The sequence below is a fragment of the Phascolarctos cinereus genome, unplaced genomic scaffold (genome assembly GCF_003287225.1).
Source record: "Phascolarctos cinereus isolate Bilbo 61053 unplaced genomic scaffold, phaCin_HiC Scaffold_7;HRSCAF=346, whole genome shotgun sequence".
Taxonomy (NCBI): Eukaryota; Metazoa; Chordata; class Mammalia; order Diprotodontia; family Phascolarctidae; genus Phascolarctos; species Phascolarctos cinereus.
In genome coordinates, this window is record NW_027556180.1 from 105,170,624 (window position 1) to 105,189,556 (window position 18,933).

The window sequence follows — 18,933 nt, forward strand, 5'->3', positions numbered from 1 at the left end:
TATGACTCCAGGGACAACCTGTATACTTGACGGTTTACAAAGTCCTTTTTTCTCAATGACTTTGAGATTGATAATATAATTTTCTTATCCTGCTTTATAGATGAGAAAACTTAGGCTCTGAGAATTTCAGGGACAGGTAATGATTATATCAGGATTTGAACCCAAATCTCCTAACTCTAAGTCCACAACTCTATCTTCTATACTACTGTGTTATGCTGGTATAAAACAAAGTAAACCTGTCTTACAAAAAAAAAAAAAAAACCCAAAACAAACAAAAAAAACTTGCATCCTATTTATTCTTCAACATTACATTAGAAATGGTGTGGTGGAAAGAAAACTGATATCAGGGTAAGATAACTTGGCTTCAAAAAGTAGCTCCACTACCTGCTAGTAACTTCATATAATTTTATAATCTCTTTGACCCTCAGTTTCTTCATCTTTGAAATGAGAAGATTGGGCTAAGTCCCCTTTACAATCCTTTCCAGTTCTAAATCTGCTGTATGTTACCACTATTTATTGTACTGACTATATTAACCATGTATCTATGAGCCATGCTTCTCTTTTCCATGTCAATCAGATAAACTATTCAAATTTTAAAATAACAAAAATAATGATGATGATAGCTAATTTAAATAAATGTATATGTGTAGTTTCCCTACAAATAAAATTCACAGAACCTTTTTGCTGTCTCAAGTTACCCAAACTACTCTGTAAATTCTTTTACTTATAAAAGAATAAAAGAAGGTATAAATGCTGTTTTAAAGAGACTTAGAAAACCATAATTGGTCTATAGTGATCACTTACTGTATCAAATAAGCTCATGCTTGTAAAGTTCTTTTGAACATTAAGGCTGTATGTGCATTTGTGCATTTAAATTCCTGCTATCATTGCTATGAATTATAGAAGAATCATAGTATCATAGATTTAGAAATATAATGGTCTTTAGAATCTATCAAGTCTGAGTTTTTCATTTTACGGATGAGTAAAGCAAGGCACAGGTATATTAAGCAAATTATTTGGCATCAGAAAGCTAATAAGTATCTGAGGTGGGAATGTTTTTTTTTGCTTGTTTGTTTTTTGTTTATAATTATTATTTATTTTTAGTTTTCAGCATTCACTTCCATACTACTTTGAGTTCCACATTTTCTCCTCCTCCCTCCCCTCCCCCACCCCAAGATGGCATGCAATCTGATATAGGCTCTATAAATACATTCATATTAAACATATTTTCACTTTAGTCATGTTGTAAAGAAGAATTAGAATCTATGGGAGGAACCATGACAAAGTAAGAAATGGAGAGAGAGAGAGAAAAATATATATATATATAGATAGAGAGAGAGAGAGAGACAGAGAGAGAGAGAGAGAGAGAGAGAGAGAGAGAGAGAGAGAGAGAGAGAGAGAGAAGGAGAGAGAGAGAGAGAGAGAGAGAGAACAAATAGTGTACTTCAATCTGCATTTGGACTCCATAGTTCTTCTGAGGTGGTATTTTGACTCCAATCATCTTGACACCAAGTCCAGGGCCTATATATTTCTGAATTTTTTTTCTTTCAGTGTCCTAAATCATGGTCATGAGTGTTTAATAAGTTCCATATGTAAATGAATAATTCTTTGGAGCTTTGCACATTTACCAAAATGTTTTATAATTATCTTGTTGACTGAAAATATTAATTAGAACTATCTCATTTTTGCTACTTACTACAGCTCCCTGACTTTAGAACGTTAGCTTAAGGTATAATTATTTCTATGCTTGGAATTCTCCCCATTAAAGATTCCCAGTTACAAGGGTTTAATTTAAATATTCCATATTCCATTGTAAAAATGTATCAGCTCATAATTTAATGAATGGGTCACATCTATAGGGTTTGTGGATCCAGGATTAAGAAGTTGTAGAATCTACGAAATTGGCTTTTATTGATTTAGTAAAGGATATCTTAAGAAAACTATCATGCATATATGAATAGGATTCATTGAGGAAAATAAATTTTCATTTTTCATGTGTGTAAATCTTTTCTCCCTAATTCTATTCTGAGATTGTTGTGAGCAAAATCTGGACCTTATATTGTTTTTGTACCCCCCCCAAAAAAAAACTTAAGGAAGGAAGAAGAGGAAGGAGAGGAAAATCCTCTGAATCTTCATTTTCTTATATTTATTTTCTTGGTTTTAGCAATGTGGACATATAAAAATTTCAATTTTGAGATACTTAACTAAATATTTCTTGAAAGAATTAAAAATAACTTATTCATCACTTAATATATGCTAATCTCTAAAAAAATATTGAAAGAAAAGCAAAGACAGTCTTTGCCCTCAAGGAATTTATGTTTTAATAGGAATAACAACAGATAGATGAGAGTGTTGATCAAAAAGGTGCACCTCAGTCCAAAATATTACCGGGATGATGAGTTGAGCCATAGGGCATTTATTGACACAACCCATTTGAGGAACAATGACGGAGTTGATTTCATAATAATTCTTAATTCCAGAAAGAGGAAGCAGGAATGAAGGGTAGAAAAGATATGGAGTACTAATGAGGCAAGAAAGTTGTGGAACAAGTTTCCAGAGAGGAGGGAAAGGAGTAAAAAATAGCTGAGACCTTCCTGAAATTTTGTTCTGGGAGAGGCAGTCAATAATCACTGAAGCTAGACTGCAGGATGAAAGTTCAACATCTCTTTTGTGTGCTGAGAGAGGTGTGGCTAGGAGGTTGAGGAAAAGGTGTTTAGGGAGGAGAGAATGAAAATACCTGGAGCAATAATTTGTTATTTTTTAAGTCAGTTATATCGCAACAACTCTGTGGGGCAGGCTATGCAAGTATTAATTTTTTGTTGCTCAGTTGTTTCAGTCATGTCCAACTCTCTATGACCCCATTTGGGGTTTTCTTGGCAAAGATATTAGAGTGGTTTGCCATTCTTTCTCTAGCCCATTTTACAGATGAAGAAACTGAGGCAAACAGGGTTAAGTGACTTGCCTAGGGTCACACAAATAGTAAGGGTCTGAGGCCAAGATTTGAACTCAAGAAAAGGAGTCCTCCTGACTCCAAAACTGGCAATTTATCCACTGTACTACCTGCAAGTATCATTAAAAACCAATTTTAAATTGAGGAAACCGGAACAGAGATATCGTATGATTTATCCTTTATTGCATCATCAGAGCTGATACACAAACCTATGTCTCCTGATTCCATGTACTGACCTCCTTTTCTATACCATTTACAAAATAAACATCAATGCCTATCGATGATAGCTCTCAATTGGCAATGATTAATTTAAATGTTATGCTCATATCTATGACCACAAAAAGAAGAGGAGAAGTTAATATTGAAAGGTTTACATCTTAGATGAAGGTATAGTTTCATTACCCAAACCATAAGGGGAATTAATAATGCACAACATCAGCATGTATCACTAGATAAAGACATGTATATTGTAAATAAAGGTTTATCAGATACAGAAACTACTTCTCATTTCTATTCAGGAAATACTCCATATTCATGGAATTCACAATTTGGATGTTCACATATCAATTGCATTTGCTGTGACAACCTGTTCAGTCTCCTCCTTAGTGTTGCTCCATCTTCCTCCCATAGATTATAAGGAGTTAAAGGACAGTTTGAAACAAATTGAGATCACAGGATAACAAAATTCGAGAGTTGGAAAGAACCCAAGGGGCTATCTGGTCCAATACATACACCAAAGTAATCTCTTCTCTGATGTTCTCCAAAGAATTGAATGACCCTTTGAAATTGGTACAATTCTCTTTGAAGAGAAAGTGGGCAGCTCTTCTAAGCAGTTTCACTGGAAAAGATCTCAAGTCTTCCTGGAGGCCTCAAATTCAAAATACAAAAAGGCATAAAATATTAGTTTATGTGAACCAAGTTCAAAGACATGGAAACTGATGATGCCCTCTAATTGAAAAGCCAGTGCATGTATGGATGGCTGACAGACACTTGACTGAACTTCGTGGAGCAATGTTTTTTAAGCAATTCTACAAGAAAACACCTAAGGAAATTGAGGGTATTTAATTTTACAACAAGAATCAATCTGTGGCTGCTCAGCTAAGACTGCCAACAAGATGGACAATTAATGCCTCTTGAAGGGATGAGTTTTGTGATTTGACTATCACTGCCCTAGGAACTGGAGTCTTTGAATCAATTTCACATAGACTAGTAAACATTCTGCAAATGTAACTATATTATTTTGGCATATATTAAGTAGACTTCTCAAAGATTTTCTAATTCATTCACTTTAAGCACAGTTGAGTAAAACTGCAGTTTCCATGAATGCAATTTTCTTGATGTTATTGAAAGTGATATTTTCTATTTCTACTATTGATCTCAGAAAAAGACTAGCAACTTGGCTTAAAAAAAATTGATGGCTGACTTGAAAAAAGGGTCAGTAAAACTTTGATCATAATTCAAAATGAATTTTCTAAAAACAAACAGAAATCCATTAGAATCAAGTATATCTGAAGAGGACAAATAAAAGGGAAGACCATCGACTCTAGAAGTAATAATTTCTATTCAGCAAATGTTTATTAAATCGCTACTCTTTGCAAGGAGCTATTAGGCACTACAGAAAAACAACAACAAAAAAAAAACAATGAAATAGTCACTGACATCAGGAGTTATTTCAGAGGAGGTCATGAAGTCTTTGTTGTTTTTTAGTCTTTGTGACCCCATGAAACATGACACACGAGGCCCTTCTATTCTCCACTTTCTCTTGAGGTCTGCCCAACTTAATTCTTGTCGTTTGCATGACACTATCCATCTTATCCTCTGTTGTACCCTTTTCCTTTTGCCTTCATATCAGGTTCTTTTCCAATAAGTCCTGTCTTTTCATTAAATGGTGAAAGTATTTAAGCTTTGGCTTCAGTATTTGGCCTTCTTGCTTTCCAAGGGACTCTCAACAGTCTTCTCTAGTGCCCCAATTTTATAGAGGTAAATAAATTCAGTGTTTTTGAGGAGGGAGATATCATTATCAATAGCAGGACATGGAAGGCTTCATAAAGGAAGCAACAAGTAAGCTTAACCTTGAAGGAAGATCAGAGAGCCATTGTTTATACAGGGGAAGATGGGGAATAGCCTTATCTCTAATTCATAACTTAATATCAATCAGTCTATAAATCAATGTACCAGTCATTATACTAAGCACTGGAGACATATACACATAGAAGGGCAATTTTTTAAAAATAGCCCTTTTCTTCCTTCAAATTTTATACATTCTAATGGAGGAGACAAAATATTAGCAACAGGCACATTTCATATACATATATATATACACACACATATAATGTGTATGTATATATGTACATATATACATATATAATGTATATGTATATGTATGTACTTACACACACATATATATGTGTATATATGCATATATATATATGTGTATTTATATATATACATATATATATGCATATATACAGACAGAGAGAGAGGAAGAGGAGAGAGAGAGAGAGAGAGAGAGAGAGAGAGAGAGAGAGAGAGAGAGAGAGAGTAAACAGGAAGAAATTAATCCAAAAAAGGAAAAGATTAGTAGTTTCCTCTAACACAAGGTGTAATTTAAGGGGTCTTGAAGTAAGCCAAAGAAACAAAGAGGTGAAGGTAAAGGGACAGAAAATTCCTGGCATGGGGGACAACCAGTGCAAAGGTACAGAGAAGGGAGATAGAATATTAGGAGAAGGAGTGTTACATGCTGGTAACTATTGATAGGCTAATGTCACTGTGTCATCAACTATTTAGAGTAACAAGGTAAGGGGACTTCAGCAAAATAACTTTGGCAGTTGAGCAGATGATAGATTGGAGTGGGGAGACTCTAGAGTCAAGGAGACCAGATACAACTCCAGGTGAGAGGTAATGAGGGCCTGAAATAAGGTTGTAGCCATGTGAATTGAATGAAAGGGATATATGTGATAGATCTTATAAAGGTAGAAATTATAAAGGTAGAAAAGACAAGATTGGGAGACCAGTATGAAGCTGAGGGTAAGAATGAAAGGAAGGATAGTGGTACACCCAATAATAACAGAAAAATTTGGGAAGTGTTTACCAAGTCTTATTTAGACAAAGTGCACAAAATAGGACATGTTCATCTGAGAAATTTTTGTGTGTACACTCTCCAAGACACACTAAAATATTTAACTTTTTTTTCCATTATATCTTCTGAAATATTATTATTGTTTTAAGAACAACTTTGAGTGAATAATTCATTTTGACTATTATAAATACCAAAATAATTACAAAGGACACATGAAGGAAGATGCTACTGCATCCAGAGAAATAACTGGTAAATACAAATATGTATGGAATGATTTTATATATATATATATATATATATATATATATATATATATATATATGTAAATGTACATATAGGTATGTATATACACACACATGCACACATTAGTGATTAATGAATGGTAGTCATTTCTAGAGAGTGGGGAGGGAAAACAAATTTACATGATAATTCTATTACATAATTAAGAAAAACAGTAAGTTGTACATAATCGATTTGTAAGTTCATTTGCAATCATCTTTTATTACATTATATTATGGGAATACTTATTTTATTTCAAAAATTAAAACAATAAAATAAAACAAATAAATGTTAAGGTCACAATCACAATTTCAATGATTAAGAAATTCTATTCCTCCCTAACTGATTAGTTAGCCCACTTTTCTCAATGGCTATTCCAAATCTCCTTAAATCTCTTTGAGAGGGTGGTCCCCTCTCAACAACCCGTCAGTGAGGACATTGTCTCATACTTCAATGCAACAACAAAAAGACCATTCACTGAAAGCTCCCCATTCTCCCCTCCTCCTATATCTTCCTTTACTGTGGTCTACTTCACAATTGTCTTAGATGAAGAGGTATAACTTCTCCTTACTAAGGAAAATTCCTCCACATGGGCAAATGATTCCCTTGTGATTTCTATAGCAAATTGCCTATATTGCCATTCTCATTCTTTCCTAAATCCCTTCCTATTTACAGGTTCTTCCTCTGATGCCTATAAACATACCTTTTTCTTCCTTATCCTAAAATGAATGAAGGGATGAATAAAAATAAAACAAACAAAAAAAAAGCAACTCACCTGATCCTGATGTCCTCTTAATTGTTGTCCTATATATCTTATCCCCTTCACCACCAATCTCTTTGAGAAATCAATTTACAATCCATGTTTCCTCTTCTTTCTCTTTCAGTTTATAACCTCTGTAATCTGGTGGCTGATCTCATCATTAAACCATACCTGTTCACCTTACAATCACTATTAATTTCTTGATTACTAAATGTAATCTTCTTTGACCTCAACACAGCATTTTATACTATTAATTATTCTCTCCTTCTGGATATTGTCTCCTCTCTAGACTTTGGTTACACTACCATCAATTAGTTCTGCTCTGACCCATCCAATTGCTCCTTCTTGGCTTCTTGTGCTTGCAATTCATTTATTTAATTTTGGTTCCCTCCTTAGGCATTGTCCTAAGTCAGGGGTGGGGTACCCTGGTCTCCAGGCCACATATGGCCTTCTAGGTCCTCAAATGTGCCCTTTGACTAAATCCAAACTTCACAGAACAAATTCCCTGAATAAAAGGATTTGTTCTGTAAAACGTGAACTCAATCAAAAATCCACACCCAAGGACCTAGAAGGACATATGTGGCCTCAAGGCTGCAGGTTCCCCACTCCTGTCCTCAGTTTTCTTCTCTTTTATCCTCCATATTTTTTATTTGGTAATATTATCATTTCTATGGATTCAGTTGTCATTTCTATGTAAATGATAATCTCTGTGGTCTCTCTCCTGGGTTACAGTCAAACATCTCCACCTGCCTCTTAGACATTTAGAATTTTATGTCCCATAGCCATCTTAAGTTCAACATATCCAGAAGAGAACAAATTATCTATTCTCATCAAATTTTCCCCTTCCCAAATTTTTCTGTTATTATTGGGTATACCACTATCCTTCCTTTCATTCGTACCCTCAGCTTCATACTGGTCTCCTAATCTTGTCTTTTCTACCTTTATAATTTCTACCTTTATAAGATCTATCACATATATCCCTTCCATTCAATTCATATGGCTACAACCCTATTTCAGGCCCTTATTACCTCTCACCTGGAGTTGTATCTGGTCTCCTTGACTCTAGAGTCTCCCCACTCCAATCTATCATCTGCTCAACTGCCAAAGTTATTTTGCTGAAGTTTAAGAAATGAGAATTTATATTACTTTATAAAGAATTTCAAGAAAAGACTTTATAATTGTATGAACAGGCAGATATTTTATTTTGTATACATCTCAGGTAGTCAAATTGAGATGATTTTAGTAGGTCATTTATCACGTTCTTGTGCAAGCAGTCACACTGAGAAAGGAAGAATAAATCAAAAGTTCATTTTGAAGTTTTGTTTCATTTTTTAATTTCAATTTTTAATTTAGGTTTTATCCACACCTCACTAAAACCAATTGGAAGTAAAAGAAGTCTATTAATCAATTATTTAATCATATTAATCCTAGTTGTTTCAATGAAATTCCACTGAATTGCTTTTTAATAATTATTTGGTTTTTTTCTGCAAGACTGGATATAGTTTTAGCATCATGTACACTCAGGATCTGCAGATGGCTGAACTTCATTTATACATATATTCATATGTATGTGCATATTTGTACCTAACTTTTTAAAATACTGGAAACTGCAGCAGGTGCATTGAATGAAACTGGCCCACTATTTTCTCTTTTAAGACATGTACTTCTACCCACAGTGAATGCCCTTTCACAGAATCTTCTGGTTTCTACATTGCCTTACAAAGAAGTCTCACTGACTCGTAAGGTCTCGTGTATCTGACTGAAATATAGGGGAAAGTACTTAAAATCACAAGAATTTGATCTTGTATCCTTGCCAGGCAACTGGTATTTTCAATATGTCTGAAGTTCTTATCAAATGCATTAAGTTTCAACACCTTATCTCTAAGCATTTTAGAAGAATTCAAAGTTACATTCGCTTCGCAGCTCAAGGAGAGAACAATTGTGGGGGGTCTTATCTGTGGCTTTAGTGGACATTTATACAGCACACTAAACTCCTCAACAATACAGCCAGATTACCCAATTTTCCCTTGGAGAAGTGAGAGAGGAGACAGGAACATCTGTACAATTGAGAACAGAGGGGCAGTGATGGAGTTGTTATTGTAACCTTGCCAAAATTTAACAACAATTTGAAACGTATACACTTTGTCAAGAGTCCTTCTGAGCCTTTGGATTCATGATAGGAGGATTTCATTAACCTTTATATCTCCGAATAAATAGATGAGTACAAAACTTGAAAGGTTCAGATGCAGCAGATAATTAAAATGATCCAACCTTCTCAAATCCACTCAATTGGTCTACACATTTGATAAAAGCAGTATCTTTTCAGGGTGCTGCCAGACAGCAAAGGGAAAGGGACAAAACATCAGATACTTGCTTCAGCATTTCAGCAATTCTAAAGAATGTGGCTTCAAGATTAGTTGTTATGAGGGATGAGGTGAAAGTTTAAGGAGATAGATGGTAGCTGCAGAGCAGAGGGGGATAAGGCAAAAGGAGGGAACAAAAAGGATTCTAACTTCATCTTTATAACAAATGATAATAGTAATATTATTTAATGATTATGATTTAAAAAAACAAATATTTATTAAATATCTAGTCTGTGCTAGGTACCGTGCTTTAACTCATATCATTTGATTTTCACCATAACACTGCTATATGACTATCCTCATTTTCCAGTCAAGGGAATTAAGGAACACAAAAGTAAAATGATTTCCCCATCATCACACAGCTAATAAATTATTAGAGGTGAAGTTTGGACTCAGGTTTTCTTCACTCTGGGCCCAGCACTGTATCCAAATATATTGCCTCCCTGCCTATAAATTGAAGCGCTAGTTTTTGTAGAGATGAAAAGGAGTTTAAAGTAGATGAACATGCAATGGGATATATAGTCAAAGAAGACCTAAAATTTCAACTAGGCCTAGACTTTTGAGAAATATACTTTAACAGAAATCAAACCTCGACAGAAGCTATGAGAAAAGGAAGAAAAAAAATTCCTTTGTCCCCAGAAGCAAAGAAACAAACATTTATTAAGGGCTTACTATGTGCCAATTACCACGCTAAATACTTTATAAGTATTATCTCATTTAATCTAAACAACAACCCTGGGAATCAGGTATTATTATTATCCCCAATTTGCCTTTGATGAAACTGATTCAAAAGTTAAGTGACTCACCTAGAATCATACAGCTAAAAAGTACCTCATTTCAGATTTCAGTTTGGGTCTTTTTGACTCTAGTCCCAGTGCTGTATCCAATATGCCACCTATCTGCCTCTATTTTTACAGTTTTCAGAGTTCTTTCCACCTAGCTCTGTGAAGGAGATATCGCAAACGTGATTGCCATAGTGGATTGAGTTGATCTTGAAATAAGGAAAACTTGGATTCAAGTCTTGGCTATGACTTATACTGGTTGGGTGATCATGGAGAAGTCACTTAACCACTTTTTGTCCCAGAAGATTTCTAAAACTCTTAAGTAACAGATTTACTGATCTGCATTGATGAGGGAAGTTCCCACAAAAAACCTCCTATTACTTTTGAAGTTGCAAGTGTTGACTCCTACACACACACACACACACACACACACACACAAGTACACATACATTTCACAGATGATTAGATGACCAAGAGAAGATATGTGATTTGCCTATAGTCATACGGCTAATAAAAGATGAAATTAGGTTTCTGGCCTTATGAATGCTGGTCCTGTGATATTTTCCATTGTGCAATCTTGCTACATGATGTTCCTAGATATATTGAACCCTGAGAATTCATTATTTCAAATTTTTAGCTCTATTAAAAAAAAGTATTTCTGTGAATTTTTCAGGGGCTTGAATTTACCAAAATTAGATTATGATAAACGTTTCTTACATTTTTGTCCCTGCTAAACTGTTTACATTATGTAAAGAGAAGTAAGAAAATGTGCTTTGTCATAAATTATTTTATTAGTTAAATAAAGGAGAAGATATCAGTGTTCTGCATTATTAGAAAAGGGCTTTGCTAATCTTAGGATAAAAAAGATGTCCCAGGTGCTTATCAGCAAATTCAATTACAAAAGCAAAGCCCCAGTAGAAGTTTATAAATGCAAAGTGAGGAATAGGCTTACATCATCTGGCAGTTCCTGAGCCTCTTTTTCATGCATCTTTACCTGAACTTGATGAGATAGGAGGAAAATGAAACATCTTGTATTCCAAAGCAGGGTACATACATTAAAAATAATGAAATTGGTCTGCATAGAGTAGCTTAGCTGGCAGATTGTCACAGCAGGCTCTCTCATTAGGATATGTGCTTGAAGCTTAAGATTGTTAGCATAAGCAACACAGAAATATCCAGGTGATAGTGGCCAGACATAGACATTCATCTTTGAGCTAAATTGTTTTTGAAGAATGGTGTGGGCCACTGAGCTTCCAAAATATTACTTGACTGGAGCAATAAAAATTATGGTCACCTTTAACTTAAGTATGCACTGCTCTGACCAGCTTTTTATACTCATTGCTTAAGGGACTGTTCATCTTCCCTTAATTTATAACTATTTGAATAGACTGACTTAAGGGAAACATGTGTGAAGTAGTACTAGCTTCTGAAAATGGCCTCTACTTTAATGGCAACCCCTTGGGTCCTATTTCCAACTAGCTTTGAAGGCAGGGAAGAGTTGTGGTGAGTCTTGGTACAAATCAAATTATAATCCTATTTTTCTATCCTGATTTAGATCTCAAAGTTCTTTAGAGCATGTGAGCTTTTTAGTTCTTAAAACACCTCAGAGAGTGAAAGGAATGCATACTATAAAAATGAATTTAAGCCCAATAAATATGAATAGCACTTACAACTGGCAAAGTTCTCATTTGTTGATTAAGAAACTAAGGCTAAGAAAGTGAATGAAGTATTTGACCTAAAGTCATTAAGAAAGTAATGAGAAGGTCCCAAGTCATATTTTACAGATTTTTTTTATACTTAGATCAAACTTCATTCATTCAGATATGCACACAAAAAAGGAAAAGACTATTTTAATATCCTTGAGGTCAGGGAACATGTTTTGTTCGTCTTCAGGAGCTGATACACAGTGTCCTGAACATAGCAGAAACTTAAATGCCTAAATTAAAACTTAATCAAAAGAAGTACTTCCCCCTCCCTTAAATTATCTCTTTTTATACAATCATCTATGTTTCAAAAATAACTTTCAAGTTGAAGAATGAAAGACACTATCTTTCTTCCCTAGGATTTCCACTTTGCGGAATTGAGATATAGACCCTTCAGATAGAAGCAGCCTGAAGACATACATCAGGATAAACTCTTAATGAAGAAATCTTAGGGAAAAGAGGTATGGCTATCTTAATATTTATTATATAGAATATGTAACACAAGAGATATAACCAATGCCAATGAAATGTAAATGTGTGAATTGATCTCATGGAGTGTCATATATAAATAAAGGAATTGTAATGAAGGTGGGATTTTTATCTTTTTTTTTTCTTAAAGATATTGGGCAGTGTTATGATGAAAAAGGAACAAACAGGAGGAGAGTAATATTGTGATTTCTTTCTCATAATATGATTTATATGGGTTGAGTTGGACCTCTCAGACAACCTGACTTCTGGTATTTAGTGATATTGGAAGCTCGATAAAGAGAGAAGATAACTTTCAAAGCCCATTGTAATAAGAGTAACTGAAAGAACAGCAGAGGATTATTAGGACCCTGTGTCCTAATCTTATTCCACATTCTTTACTATTTTGGTAATATGGCCATTTCCTGGTGAGAAGATTACAAGTCATCCTGTATCATTTTCTTATTGATCCTATATAAAATTATTTGATTTTTGTCCTATAACTGCTGAAGTCATGATTCTTTGTCTCTGAACCAAATTCAAAATTCATTTAGCCAGGATTGAGTTAATTTTAGAAATTCAGCTCTCCTACTAATCACTGATCTACTCTTACCTCAAGGAATTTTCCTAACCTTGGGGAGTATGTGTGAAAGAAAGGGTGTCTGGTCTGATATCTTTCCTCTATCAAGTTATCCTTCAAGGATATCTGGTTTGCTATCCAAAAGGATGCACCTAGACACAAACAATGGGCACTTCTTAATTTCACAAGAGAAGAAGGGGAGTTGTTGCTAGACTGTGCCAGTTTGTAAATTCCCAAACAATCATGTTGTTCCCCATAGCTCCGTAACCAATCATGTTACCCTTAATCCTATGATATCACCCAACCATTGTTCTTATTCTCTATCAAAGGGGAGCTGTCCTTTGCTTGGGGTGTTTGGCATGAAAAGAGGCAAATCTTTGACTCATTTATTGAGAGGTAGCACAACCCTTCTAAAACAATGCTATCTTGCTGAGACATCTGCTTCAGTTTACCCTTTTGTTAAATTCTGATGGTGACAACATATAAAGAGTCCTGGGATATGGGACTTATTCATCAAGTAATATATTAATGTTAATAAAGATATGACAGTTATGGGGCAAGTCCTCAGTTCCTCATCTATCAAATGAGCTGGACAAGGAAATAGTAAGCCACTCCAGTATCTGCCAAGAAAGCCTCAAATGTGTTTGCATAGACTCTGAAACAACGTAACAACAATATTTGTCCCCTACCTAAATGAATACAGGCTGTCCCCAAAGTTTTTGTGTAGTTTTTAACACTTTCAGAACTCTTGGTATCAAATTAGTATAAAGACAATCAATAAATATGTGTAATATATGTACTCATAACATTCTCAAGGATCTTGGTTCATAGCCTTCCCTCGTCTCCAACTTGTGTTTCTTATACTAACATATTTCAATGTCCATATTAACGTGCCAGCAAACTTCGTAATTTCCATTTTATTTTTCATTTCTTTAAATTCTCTTTCATTCTGCCTCAGCTACACACAGGAATAGTCATGCCCTGGATCTCCTCATTAACCACAAGTGCTCCACTTCCTTAATCTGATTATTCCCTCTGTTTTTTTTAAAGCTGTACTCATATTGGACTCGACTTATCTTTCCAGATGCTTCCTGTTCCAGATTCTTCAATCAAGCTAAACTGGAATTTTCTCTGTTCTTCACACAAAGATCTCCATTTCTTTGTGCCTGGAAAATACTCAATTTTCACTTCTTGTTCATAGAATCCACTCTTTCTTTCAGCTACAGCTCAATCACCACCTTTTCCAGGAAGGTTTTCCTGCTATTGCCTTCCCCATCTCCCTTCTGTTTATAATTATGTATATTTATTTTCTTTATACTAATTTGATACTGGGTTTCCTAAAGGTCTTAAAAACTACACTAAAACCTTGAGGATAATTTGCATATATTTACATGTATACTTGCTATCCTCCCAGTTACATGGTAAGCATGTAACTTCTTCTATTTGTATCCCTAGTACCAAGCAAAGTGTCTAGCACAAGTGTGGCACTTAATGTTGGTTGACTGACCAACTTCTTGCTGTCTATAAAACCAGCCTTATCTGTCACTCATATAATCCCAATTAAGGTCACATCGGGAAAAATGATAAGCTCTTTTGGTTCTTATGACACTGCCTACCCTTAGCTCAGCCCCTTTGTGGTGATAACCAATTTTCCCTTCTTGCAGTGGGAGTCTAAATGTAGATTACTCAGTCAAACCACAGCTCTAGCCCCCTTTCTGGTAGCCTTTACCATTTATGAATCCACTTCTTGGGCACTTCATTTATTCACTTTCAGGATGTATCATATAAAATTTTAATCAGAATCCTAAGCTTTATAAATCACATCAATGCATCCAGCATGAGCACAACCCCTCACCTCCTGCCCCCAGCCCATGCTGCAATCCCACTTTGATAGGCAAGCAAAATCCCTGGAAGTTCAATTTCCCCCAGACAGTCCCTCTGAGAAATGACAAAACATCTCCATAGCATTTTTCATTCACATGCTAAAACTTCCCTGTATCAAAAGGATTAGTCCTTTGATATGCTACAGGAAGTGAAGAATTAGTCTCTGGTCTCTGCAGATGGTGAGAGTAGCCTATCACTAGATATATTTTCACTTTCAGGAGATAACATCTCTGCCTCCACATATACAAGACTATATTCTGCACACTATCAGGTTTATTCTTTTTAATTCAGTCTTTGTTCCTCTGGTAATGAAATAAAATGAAGGGATTTCCTGAGTGAGTATGAACTGGCTGCCTGACAGCTCCGTCAATGGAGTTGGAAATGGAAAACTATGGGCTCTTTTCTTACAAGCAGAGTGCCATTTTTTTTCTACTCTTCCTCTTCACTTTCAAAAATCTTTGCATTCTGCTCTGGCATCTCTGTTTCTTACTGCCTGTGTTCACCTCTGACCTCAAAACATGCAAGTGAAATTTGTGTGAGCATTTTGAGAAGACTGACAGGTTATTAGAAATACGTACTGAATATTATTATTCCTGAGAGTTAGAACTGTCTGTATAGTTCTGATATGTCCTCTAAAACAAATAAAGATGAGAAAAAATTTTTTAAAATGAAATACAGAAGAGTATTGTTTTGTTAGCTCTGGGCTCTTATTCCTAGGAATAATGGATTACTGTGGATAAATACTAGTTTGCGGCATTAACTTAAAAAGTTGGAGTTCTGGTTTTGACTTCATCATTTTCTGTTATGCCTATGAATTTATTTTTATTAAGTCTCCGTTTTTGGAAGTTATATGAACTTCAGCATGGCAAGTAATAGTCAGTCTGACAAGAGCAGAAAAATGGGTTCCTAGGGCAGGTTCTTAGACTTCTTCAGAAAAAATATAAAAGAAGAATGAGAAAAAATTAAGTTGTTAATAGAAAGGAAAAAAAATTAGGAAATGCAATTTGTGTCTAGTTTAGGTCATAATTTAAATATACTCGTGTCAGAGATTTAGTGAAAATCACATTGTATAATACTACTTACTTACCTGAAATAGTTAATGCACCTTCAAAACTCCTTTTCTTGCACAAGTGTGACTTTCTATTCTGAAAAACTCAGGATAGTATGAATTTAAAAATGATTAAGGAGTTTGAAAATAGCCTTTGAGAAAAGGCTTACAGAATTGGAGTTATTTAGCCTAGAGAAGTGGGGACTTAATCAGAGTCATCAAATACATGAAGGGATATGGTGCAGGTGGTGAGCAGCTGTTCTTCCTGTCCATAGAGATCTGAAGAGTTTGAACAGAAGGGATTTAAATTAAATATTAGGGAAAAGGTTGTGAGTTCACATAGGGGAATAGATAAGTGTATGAATGGATCCATGCAATTCCATCACTATTGTTGGAAAGTAACTCAAATCCCAAGAACCATTAAGATCATCTACTTCTAAAAAGGATCAAACCTTTTATTTTTGTTGACATCAGACAACTAAGATTGTAAAGTGACCTGTACTATTTATTAATATTTTGGGAAAAATAATGGATGTCTCTTTCTGGGAGTTATTAAAGATACATATGAACCATGAAGGGAGGCTAACCAGCATTCTCCAGGGAAGAGGAATGACAGTTTCATAATATATCAATATTTCCCCTAATCTAGTGCTGGATTTTGGGCTCTCTAAATCTATGATGCCAACAGGTTAAGTTGACCTTATATGGAACAACCATGGTTCTATATCATACCATTCATTTAATACATACACACACACACACACACACACACACACACACACACACGTCTATATTGTTTAATGGGAAAATCTAGTCCATGGAAAATAGCTTCTCTGTTTCAATATTCAAAGTCAATGATATCCTTAAAATATAATTACCGAATTGACAGTGGCCATGAAATCTTTCATGCATTTCAGAAAACTATCATTTCTTTTACACCAGAAAATCATGAATTGTTCTAATTACAGTAAAATAAGGAAATTGTACTCACTGGCCTAATTTTCTTCATTCAGTTTTGACCTGATGCCATTGACAAAAATGAAAAAGAAAAAATAAAAGTGATTCAATCTCATAGTCTAGCCTCTTGATGTATTTCTTCCTGTAGTTATTACATTTATTTGAAATTTCAGAAGGAACATACTATATAAAACCAGAGGCTATGTTATTAAGAATATTAATTGATTTATAGTTATGCTTTCCTCTACAAAAGTCATTCTATTCAGAGAACTCAGAGGAACAGTGATGTGGTACTTTCTGAGTCTTTTCAAGAAAACTTCTATGAATACAAGAGACATGTTTCCTTTTCCAATTAACTTGGCTCTATTTCTATAAAAGTGTACAAATTCTGATTTGTAAAGCTACAGAAATATAACATTTGAATAATTTTCAATATCAGAAAGTTCTCATCAGCATTTAAGAATTTCTTTTGTGTAAATGATTTGATTTAGCTTAATTGTAGAGACTGATATATAATAACAGAGATGTAGTTCATTCTCTTATTCAAAAATGTATTGAAACCAGTCATGTAATACAGCAAGGCTGTTTCACTGAGAATGCCTTTAGATGTGTTCATGTGCATGATGAACAGACAAGGTCAAAAGGGTCAGATGAGGTAACAAAGAGAATGAGTCATATTGTTTCTCTTTCTGACTTATTTGACATTAGAATCACTTTCTCTGTATAAAAGTGAAGAGCACTGCCTTGCATGTATATCTAAGTAGCATTTTCTCTCTACAGCTGTCCCCAAATGTCAACTTAATTCTCCTCAGTTGGGGAGTGTCTACACTAAAGCTGAGAATATATTCATTAGTTGAGCTAAAGTTTCTCAACTTGAAATCATTCTTGGAAAAGCATACCTGTCATTGGTGTCATAGTGACATTTGACACCAATGTATAATTTAAATGGGAACAGAAACTATGCTCAATATCCCTTCACGGGACACCAGACACTGACTTCTGCTCTCTTTGGATTGAATGAGGTTTGTAATTCTAGCTGTAGAATCTCTGCAGGTGTTTCCTGTAGATCACATTCTCTCTAACTAACCTTGCATTCTATGTGATTTTTTTTTTAAAATCCAAATAGATTGATAATATTTAAAGTCAAAAAGGTTTCAAATGTTTTGTCTCATCTTTTCTTTTTTCCATAGTTGCTTTGAATTTCTCTACAATGTTGTTTCATCACCAGGCAATCATTAAATACAATTCATAGGAATAGAATCTATACCTATATGATAAATTTTGGTATAAATTATTTGCCTTCATTCTTGACATAAAATCTCAGAATATCCTCCTTTCTTTTCTAACAAATAAGTTTTCTGGATAGTTCATATCTGATTTACAACCTGAATCATAAGATCTTGTCCCAGAGTATTATAGCCTATGCAATTTCTACTATGATAATAAAGTAATTTCTGTCGTAAAAGCCTCATGCTTTTACACCATGTGTAAAACAGATTTTCTACATTCATTAAGTTAGTTATATAGATCTGGTGCTAGAATGGACCTCAGAAACTATCTAGTCTAACTGAATCATTTTACAGATTAAGAAACTGAGGGCCAGAGGTTTTAAGTGACTGGTGTCACACAAGTAGTAAATATCAGAAGTAGAAGTAGAATCTGTACTTCATTTTTTTGTAACAGGCATCATTGTCCTTTGTCTCAGATTCCACATCAACAAAAATCTGCTTCCTAGTAATCAAGTCACACTTCTCACTATATTCTAAGACCATACCTTTTCCCAAAAGCAAGTTTAAGTATTATTGAGGAATCATATATAACTCTTTCACTCTAAAAATTAAAACAAAACAAAATAAATGACAATACCTGGTCACAGCGCTCACTAGCTGTTATATTTTATAGATATGTTCATGTATTGACAAAAGAAACGCTAAATCCTACATCTCTTTGTACAAGGCAACCTCTATAGTGTCAGGAGTGGTGACAATGACCATTTTACTTCAGTTTGAAAGTATAGGGAATGAGAGAAGGGCAAATGGCTTACATTTCTCAAAATAAACTCATAGCAATAAATTATTATCTA